The sequence below is a fragment of the Tupaia chinensis genome, unplaced genomic scaffold, assembly GCF_000334495.1.
Source record: "Tupaia chinensis unplaced genomic scaffold, TupChi_1.0 Scaffold148012_1, whole genome shotgun sequence".
NCBI lineage: Eukaryota > Metazoa > Chordata > Mammalia > Scandentia > Tupaiidae > Tupaia > Tupaia belangeri.
Window position 1 is genome coordinate 1,832,771 of NW_006207862.1, and position 9,071 is coordinate 1,841,841.

General features: G+C 45.6%; 1 long non-coding RNA gene across 1 annotated transcript; it reads left to right on the forward strand.

Annotated features, from left to right (window-relative positions):
* Positions 1-6: 6 nt before the first annotated feature.
* Positions 7-8,593, forward strand: LOC114006437 (uncharacterized). The gene is made up of 3 exons (XR_003548154.1): positions 7-1,136; positions 6,503-6,565; positions 8,315-8,593. It is a non-coding gene; the product is annotated as an uncharacterized LOC114006437 (long non-coding RNA).
* Positions 8,594-9,071: the final 478 nt, after the last annotated feature.

Below are 9,071 nucleotides of genomic sequence, written 5' to 3' on the forward strand. Positions count from 1 at the left end.
CTGTCCCTCCACCCTGCCCGGGAAGTCGGAAAAGTTAAAATTGTGGCAACCTGAGTTGGGCTGTAGTGAATGTAGCCGCAGATCTGCCCAGGCCTCCCGGAGACAGGGCCCGGCAGCCCTGACTGGTGGGCTGAGGCCCCTCCCGCTGCCACCAGCCAAAGAGGGCGGGCTGCTCGGTGGTGCCACTGCAGCCCGGGAGCTCATTGGCCACCCCCTCCAGGGTCACCGCAGCCTGCCCTAGGCTGCAAGCTGCCACTTGTTAGCTGCAGTTGACAGAGGTGTTGCTAGGCGCCCCCCCACACACACACCCTACCCTCACCGCACAGCACAGCTCGGGGAGCCAGCAGGGGTGGGACGCACTCCATCTGACTGCTTGGAGAGAGGCTTTGAGGAGTCTCCCTGTAAGAAAATAGCCTAAGCGATTTGTTTGTGAGAATAGTGTAACAAAAGTGGCTTAGCAAGCATGCAGATGTGACAACCCCAGAAAGTTTACATTCCCCAAGAGTCCTGGAACAAACGAAACCCAGAAATAACAGGTCACCCTTGAGAAATGAGCTCTCAAGATGGTGGCTGGTCACCAGCCCTTTGCTCCTTTTTACTCCCTGGTTTTTCTCAGGACACTTGGTGGGCATTTTTCACAGGCTTGTGAGCCCCTGCCTTTCTGCCAGACAGGGTGCAATAAATGCCTTATAAGGGAATAATGAAATGTAGATGACATCTAGGTAGATCGTACACCCCAGAGTACTCGGCCAATGAGGAAACAAGGGAGGGACTTGTGCATTAGGGAATACATTGCTTTTTGAGTGTGTCTGTCCGTCAGACACCCCATCTTGGAAGACCGCCATTAAGATCAAGACCGCCATTAAAGTCTCGTTTCACCACACCTCGTGTCTCTGTGTCCATGCTTTGGCATTGGATGGGGAAGTGCATTTCTCATAATTTGGGGGTTCATCAGGATCTCTGCAACTGCAGGACTGGGACCCCAATAGAGGGAGAGACACGTCCCACCTGATTTCAGGTGGCTTTTCGTAGGACAGCAGATACGCCCGAGACTGTCATCCTGAGGACAGTGAAAGTGACACTGGGGAAGGAAAGCAGGCACAGTGACAACCGAGCAACCTCGTGCTTGAGCCAAGGTAGGAGATGGGACTGTAAGTGCAACCTTGGTGGCTGGGCATTTTTGAAGGCCGAGTGTGTGTGACCCAGATGTATCTTAGATACAGAGTGAGTGCGGAGTCTCCATCCATGGTTCTGATGTCTGCAAGAAATCTTGGGGCAGGGGGCAGGGGGAGCCGAGTGCATGAGGGAGACTCACACTGGGATCACTGACCTAAAGTGAAAGGCAGTTCTAGGTCTAAGGAATCCAAAGAGGGAAGAAATGAGATTCCTCCCAACGTTCCCTCAGAGAGTCCCTTAGGGAGAATGTTAACACACTGGGAAAGTAATTCTCAAAGAGGGAGGAGAAACAAAAGTGATAAAATACTGTTGTTGTATGTGGGCCAAGGAACCAATTCGTAAACCTTCAGTCTTTTGGCCACAATTTGGCTCAGCCATGGACTGGGTCTTTCAGGCCCTTGTCCTCTGTTGTTAAATTAAACCATATTGGCCTAAAACGGTCTCTTTATTCCTACATTTAGATTCCTGTGGATAAACCGAAATCGTACATGTTAAGCTGTTTTCCTGAGCTGGTTGCTAAGTTACAGCCAATCACACTAGTCGCACTTCGGTCAATCACAGAAAGCCCACCTTTTGGGCTGTTTGTGCAACCTACGCCCACCTGTAAGCAATCCAATTGTTTCTCTACCTCACCCCTACACTTTCACTTTTGTGTGTCATTTTTCCTTTTCTGGAACTTAAATACTGAGTCGACCACAAGGCTAGCAGGAGTTTCCAAAAGTCCAGGAATAACTGTCCAATTTAAATCGTGTTAAGATTGGCTCAATTAAAACTATTAGGTTGGCTGGCTTATTTTTCTTTTACCAATATTAATAAATACTCATCCTCCCAGGAGGAAAAGATGATACTCTATGCGGATTGCCTGGAGCAACTCCCATGGGTCCTCTTAAAACCAGGGGAGAACACCCCAAGAATCCTCTGTCCTGCCTTCCTCCTCATGCTCCACAGAATGGGAGCCAAGAGGGCCCGAGGCAGGCTGAATGTTTGGATCCCCAAGTGGAGTCTGAACCCTCGCAGGCGAATCCATACCCTAGCCTAAGAAAGGAATTAGAACAGTGCAAGAAAGATCTTGAAAATTTACCCCACCCTCGAGGGGCTCCTAAGGAAACCTCCAAGACGATTCCCCTTAGGGAATTCCCCACAGGGCAAAGAGAGATCATCGTGAATGCCCCCTCACTAGTACTGAAGTTAGAAATTTTAAGAAGTGAAATAATTGTTAGAAGAACCCCTGGATCTGGCAGACCAATTCAGCCAATTCTTAGGGCCCAGCCATTATGCTTCGGTCATGATGATGTCTATAGTGAACATCCTCTTCACAGGGAAAGCAAGAAAAATAATGAGGGCCACTGCATCCATCACCCTCCTGCAGAGGGGGTCCTGCCTAAAACAAAAGTTCTTAAATGTAGACCCCCAATGGGACAATTATGATCCCAAAGATAGGGTCCAAATGCAAGACCTCAGAGAGTTGTTAATCAAAGAATTAAGGCGTCAACTCCAAAGTTACAGTGTTTCCAAGGCCTTTGAGATTCAACAAGAAAAAGAGGAAACTCCCTCTGCCTTTTTGCAGAGGCTCAGGGACCAAATGAGGAAATATTCCAGGTTAGACCTCCAGAACGACCCAATAGGACAGGTTTGTTTGTTCATTTTTATCATGATTACCACTTTTTTTTTTTAAATCTACTATAGGGCACTTGCGCTTACCACAGAGAGAAAGAGAGAAGGAAGGTAAGAAAGCAAGCCAAGCCTCCAGATTTGGGACTTGAACAATGGTTGGCCATGTGGGAGTCCAGTGTCCCAATCGCCACACCACCTAGTGATCTCTGGACAGGGTCTCCTAAAAATCAATTTTGTAACTAAAAGCTGGCCTGATATTACTACTGTTGCAGAAAACCGGACACTGAGGAATGGAAAGCAGTACTCAAGAGAGATTAGGAGAACTGTTTATTACGCCAGTGGGCACAGAAGAGTTAAGACTCAAAATCTCTGGTCCTGAATGGGGATCGGACCGGTCTTTTATGGGGGAATTGGGAACAGGAGGTCTCAGGATGGGGATTGGGCTCAGATCCCGTCCTACACACAGCTTCAAAGTCAAAGGGAGGAGTAAGAGAAGCAGGAAATCTATTCAAGGTACCAATCCATTCAAGGTACTAATCCATTCAAGGTACTAGTCTATTCAAGGCACTAATCTATTCAAGGTACTAACACACCCAGGTTTTCAGGTTACCCTGTAGCTCCAGGGAGGGGCAGTAAGTTTGCTAGAGGGCAGAAACCTTAGACAGCTATCAGCCCTGAGTTATTAGTCATTGGAATTTAACAGTTTATAATAGAGACACTCCTCTAAGATGGAGTCTTACCTGCTTCACTATGAAGTTACAGAAATTAGATTGTTTGAATGAAAACTCAATTGAACTACTCAGGGAGGCCCAAAAGGTGTTTGTTAGGAGGGAGGCAAACCCTCCTCACTGGGGATGAAAGAACCCTAGATTCCAGTCAAGAGACCAAATAGGCCCCCATGGAGAAAAATCACAGGCTAGCAAGGGGTGCTATAAATGTGGAAAACTTGGTCATTTTAAAAGAGATTGATGAGTGGGACCAAGGGCAAGGTCCCACCAGAGCCCTGATAAAAAAGTGATCCCTCCCCTTGACTTTTTGAGAGAGATTTTTGTGTTTTCCAGAGAGACAGAAAACAAGAAATCAACCCCCAGGAGGGATGGCCATGCTACAGTCCCTTCTTCATTCTCTTGGGATCTTGGGCACGTACACATATGTGCCCAGTGTGAGTTTTAAGCCACAGAGTCTGGGACTCGCACTGCGGTCAACTACGTGGGAATACAGTGACATAACTGCTATGCCATCTACTGGTCCCCCCTTTGTGACTTTTAATGAGGACTAGGGGGATCAAGGGTTCCCTTTGACACTCGCTTAGGGAGGGCAAACAGAGAATAAACCCAGAGAGAATAACCAGCATAATAAATTAACCCTGACCAAAACTAAAAGGGAACTCAAAAGTTTTGGGTACTCACGGGCTATTACCAGTTATAGATTGAATCTTATGGTCAGAAAACAAGAGGTCTATACTTAGAGCTGTTAGAAGGAAAACCTGACCTCCTGCAGTGGTCTCCCTACGGAGACAGAAATTCTGGAAGACCTAAAGCAGGCCCTTGTTACAACTCCTGTCCTGGCCCTTCCATCCCTGGGCAAGCAATTTCATTTATTAGTATTATTAGACCAAAGTGTAGCCCATGGGGTATTAACCCAAACTTGGGGAGGGAAAAAGCAACCTATTGCTTTTGTCTCCCAATTCCTCAACCCTTCCCCCAGGGATGGCCAGAGTATGTTCAAGCAATGAGACCACAATGTGTTCTTCTATTGGTAGAAGAGAGCAGAAAACTAACCCACAAACTGAGGGCCATACTCAGCCAAAAGCAGGAAGATGGCTCACTGATTCCTGGATGCTGAAATATGAGGCTATATTACTAGAGAAAGATGACTTGATCTTGACAACAGGTGCTTGCCTAAATCTGGCAAGTTTCCTATGGAAACAGAAGAACCACGAGGCCTTACAGCACAATTGCCTAGATATCATTGACTATCAGGTTAAGGTCAGGCCAGACTTGAAGGGCCTGCTGCATGATGGAATTAGACTGTAGATGGGTCAACGAAGGTGATAGAAGAGAAAAGGCATAATGGCTATGTTATCATTGACGGGAACCAGTGGCCTATAACTGAGAAATACATATTATCCAATGGTTGATCTGCACAAACCTGTGAATTGGATGCCCTCAACCAGGCCCTAAAGTTCCTTGCAAACCAAGAGGGCATGATTTACAGATTCCAAGAATGTCTTTGGGGTAGTAAACACATTTGGGAAAATTGGGACAGAACAAGGCCTCATTAAGAGCAGAGGCAGCCAGCAGGTGGCATAGTGATTAAGGCACTGGACTCCCATGTGGTCGATTGTGGTTTGAGTACCGGGCTCAGCAGCTTAAAACTCACACCACGTGTGTGTGTGTGTAAAATCCTGAGAGAAGAATTAAGGGATTGCAGCCTGGCCATCCCCCCGATGGGCGATTTCTCGCATTCTGTCTCTGTCTCTTTCTGTCTCTCCAGTGAGCATATGTGCCCTATATCAAAAAGCTATTAAAAAAAAAAAAAAGAGGCAGAGGCGAAGAGCTGATACATGGGGAATTAATTGAAGAGGTCCTAAAACGTCTCCTGTTTCCTGCTGAGATAGCCATAGTACATGAGAGTGGACATCAAAAAGGGAGTACCTTAGAAGCTATCGGAAGTAATATGGCAGACAAGACAACAAAACAGGCAGCTTTAGAAGTCAAGCTCCCAAGCCTTATCCCCAATATCCCTGAGGGAATACCAAGTCCTCAACTTACAAAGGAAAAAAGGGAAGAATTGAGCAAACTAGGGGCCATCCAGAAGAAGAATAAACAATGGTTCTTCCTGGTAGGTTGAGAGGGAAATTGTCAACAGAACTATAACGAGAAAATCAGTGGCTATAATGGCTATATTACGTACGGGAAGTCGTCAGGGTCTATACGCTATGTGTGTTGCCCTGCTGAAACCCATGGATGCATAGGTATCCATGCCATTGCTAAGCAAATCTGTAGAAGCTGTGTAACTTGCCAAAGGATAAACAAGAGGGTGATTCGAAAACCAAAGCCAGGAGGGAGACCACCAGGGTTAAGGTCATTCCAGAGTATCCAAGTAGACTTTACAGAAATGCCTAAAACGGAAAAACTAAAATACCTACTAGTAATAGTAGACCACCACGCTAGAAGCCTTCTCACTCCTGGAGGCTATAGTGAACTCTGTTATCAAGATAGTTCTAGAACAGACTGTACACAGATTTAGTTTAGTGGAAAATGTAGACTCAGATAATGGGAGTCATTTTACCTCTGAGGTGTTACAGGGAATAATGAGAGACTTACAGATTCGTTGGGATTTTCATATTCCTTGGCACCCCGCCCCCCTTCATCTGATAAAGTAGAAAGGATGAATCAGACATTTTAAAAAGCATTTTATCAAACTGATGTTAGAAATGAAACTATCCTGGACAAAATGTCAGTCTCCCAATAGCACCTCACAGAGTTAGAACAGTCCCTCGAAAGGATAGGGGCCTATTCCCTTATGAGTTGCAATATGGGCTCCCATACATAGGTGGAACTCTGAACCTCCCTACCATCGAGACAAAAGTCCAGTTTCTTAAGAAGTATATACTGGCCACATCCTCTACGTTGTCTTTCCTCAGGTTGAAAGGGTTTCTTGCTCACACTCTGCCTCTTGAATTCACCTTCCATTGTTTCCATTCCAGTGACCTGGTGCTAATCAAGACCTGGAATGACAAACTTTGGCCAAGTCGGGAAGGTCCTACGAGGTACTTCTCACTACTGAGACTGCTAAAAAAGGGTGGGCTCACTATTCCAGGGTCAAAGGATTAGCAACCTCACAAAAACTGAAGATTGGTGGGAAGTATGTTGCCCCAGGAGAACCTATAAGGGTAACTTTAAGGAAAATCCCATAGGAGATATGGGCTGGATCCAAATTTGGGCTCTAACATGGATGATTACAACAGGGCAAGAGGTAGCCAAGGATTCTACCAAGGAACACTCTGCTTCTCAGTCCAACTAATGATAAATATAATCAAGACCTCATCACTCCAATTCGATGCATGCCAGGTCCTCTCTTGCAGTAGTTTAGAAAATCAGAAGCAGCTACCACAGGCGAATAAAACCTCTGTCCAGAACCAGACAGTGACTACAGAGAAGCCAGTCCTTGCCCAGTAGGGTTGATGTATGCTGGGTCACTCAGTGGACGGGATGGACAATAAACATAGGATGCATTACTCCAAAGTGGAAGTCCTTACAAGGTGAAATACACCTATCTAAGGGCACCCCACCAGATGCCTGCCAAAACCTAAAATGTAACCTCATACTTCTGACTACTAATGACCCAGTCACTCTAGGTCAGGAACCCAGGGTGGGCCCCGAGTACATGGGCTGGGAGCGGATATTACAGGAAGAGATCCTATGGGGTGATGTGCTCTCGCGTAATTAAAAACAAAAATATAAGTACTCCCAAGCCAAGCTCAGATTCCAAAGCCAAATAATACTGCCCCAGATGGAACCATTACTAAAGCATTACAAGGGTTTACAAAACTGGCAAATAAATTGGCTGAAAATGCAGGCATTAATGATCCATTTACCAGTTGGTTAGAAGGATGGTTGGGCAATGGAAGGGATGGTAGTCTCAGTCTTAACTTCCCTTATAATTACAGCTGGAGTTTTAACAGCGGTAGGGTGCTGCATTATTCCTTGTGTCAGCGGCCTGACACAGAGGTTCATAGAAGCTACAAGTAATACATGAATGTCTGGGCCAGCAGGTGGTGTGGCAGTTAAAGGCTCTGGACTTCCACATGCCCAGCCACAGTTTGAGTCCTGGACCTGGCAGCTAGCTTTCTCATTTTCCCCTTTCTCTCTGATGAGTGTATGTGTGTTCTAGCAAAATAATAATAGTAATTAATTAATTAAATTTAATAATCCTTTTAAAATACATGAATTCCCCCCAGAAAAAAATAAATCTATGCCCAAAATAACCTCATGTTGGTGGAAGCCAACTCAGACAATAAAGAAAAAAGTCAACAAATACTAAGACAATTTGTTTTTGTTTTGTTTTGTTCTTTCTTTTTTCTTTTCTTTCTTTTTTTTTTTTTTTTTTTGAGAGGTTTTGCTCTAGGGTACATGCACTCACCAGAAAGACAGAGAGAGACAGAGAGACAGAAACTGAGAAATCACCCACCCCCCCATGGGAGAATGGCCATGCTGCAATCCCTTCTCCTCCATTCTCCTCTTGAGATCTTGGGCGCACATGCACATGTGCCCAGTGTGAGTTAGCCACTGGGCCTGGGACTCGAACCACTGTTCAGCGAATAGGAGTTCAGCGAATAGCCGTTACACTAACTGCTGATCTTGATACTAAGACAATTTGAAAAGAACCAAAAATACCAAAACATCAATGAAAACGGAATCAATAACTCTTAGGGGAAAAAAAGAGAAGGGAATTTTTAAGAAAATAACTTAAGTGATTGATTTTCAAGAATAACTTAACAAAAGTTGTTTTTACCCAGCTTACAGCTGTGACAACCCCAGAAAGTACACATTTCCCGAGTTCCTGAACAAACGAAACCCAGAAATAACAGATCGTCCTTGAGAAGTGGCCTCGTAAGATGGTGGCTAGTCACCAGCACCTTCTCCTTTTTACTTCCTTGTCCTTGCTCCTCAGGACATTTGGCGGGCCGTTTCCATGAGTTTGTCCTGAGTCTATGCCTTCCTACCAGACAAGAGAGGGAAGGGGACAATACATGCCTTAAGGGAATAATAAAACTTAGGTGACATCCAGGAAGATCATAGGACTTAGCCGGTGAGAGACTGGGGGAAGAACTTGTGCTCTAGGGAATAAATTGCTTGTTGTAACCATTTTGGGTGTGTCTGTCCATCAGACACCCTATCTTGCAAGACCACCATTAAAATCTCATTTTACCATCCCTCGTGTCTCTGTGTCCATTCTTTGACATTGGATGGGTGAGTACACTTTTTACATTCCCCACTCATGGTCAGGTGGCAAAACGAGCTGTTAGTCCACCCCAGCTCCGGGGTGCTAGCTTATGTTGTCACAGGCTGCTCCGAGGTGGAGAGAAGAGGCAAGGAGCACATACTCTGGCTGACAGTAACCTTGTCCCCACCACAGACAAAGTCACTTCATCTTCAAGGCTGGGCTGGGCACACAGTGGTATTAAGACTTGGTAAATAGGCTACTGATACCATGCCAAGTATGCATGCATATGCACACGTGTGGCAGTGGGGAGGTGGGTGCTTGCTAGAGAG